This window comes from Lygodium microphyllum, chromosome 13 (genome assembly GCF_053477565.2).
Source record: "Lygodium microphyllum isolate KBCC chromosome 13, Lygodium_microphyllum_v1.1.10, whole genome shotgun sequence".
Classification (NCBI taxonomy): domain Eukaryota; kingdom Viridiplantae; phylum Streptophyta; class Polypodiopsida; order Schizaeales; family Lygodiaceae; genus Lygodium; species Lygodium microphyllum.
Window position 1 is genome coordinate 63,843,280 of NC_141147.1, and position 910 is coordinate 63,844,189.

General features: G+C 37.4%; 1 pseudogene; it reads right to left on the reverse strand.

The window, feature by feature from the left end:
• Nucleotides 1-910, reverse strand: LOC148026701 (uncharacterized; annotated as a pseudogene).

Sequence of the window (910 nt, forward strand, 5' to 3'; positions counted from 1 at the left end):
TCATATCCAGAGTAGAGATCTCCCATAGAATAAATTTCCCTTTTTTGCAAAAGTTTGTGCAAAGTTGTCCACAATTAGACCTATACCAACATTCCTGATAGTCACTTTGTTCACTAGTTGCATATCTTGTATAAACCTCAAAGCTCCATTCTTCTTTGGCATAGTGAACCACCTATTTGAATATGGAGAACAGGAGGGCTCCAAAATGACCATCCTAATCTTTTCATTCAATAACTCAATCATCTTTAGTAGGTGAGCCTTAGGAACAACAATATGTCTCAAGTTCCAAGGCACATAGCATAGTGGAAATAACCATTGGAGCAACAACGCTAGGATCCACACATCCAATTTCATGTTATTGAAAAGCAAAGGCCTTACCATGTTTTGATAGCATCTCCTAGAAGCACTTTTTCTCCTCTGGTGTAAGAAATTCCTTGCATCCAATCTTCACTTCCTTTAAAGTCTTTGGTGTAAATGTAGTCCCAATTCTTTGTGGATCTTGTAGGTTTGGTTGTTGAGAGGCTTGATTCATTTTCTCTCTACTATTAGAAGGTAGAGATTGAGCAATATGTTTTACCCTTTTATTGATAGTTTTGTACTTGGTATCCACATGCACTTTTGGACGTTCACTTGCTTTGGAACACATGTCTTCTTTGACTTTGTACATGTCCATTGAACATACTTTGACAACTGCATTACCTTTCTCTAGATTTGAATCAACTATGGCTGCAAGCTCTCCAATAGTATCAACAAAAGAAACTTCTTCAAAAACTCTTGAAATCCCTTCATCATCTTAAATCACACCACTTTCCTTCAAGGTCTTTTGAGCATTACCAACATGTTGCCGTTCCGTCCTTTGCAAGTCTTGAAACTTTCTAAAACATATGGATCCTTCAATTGTTAGCCCCAT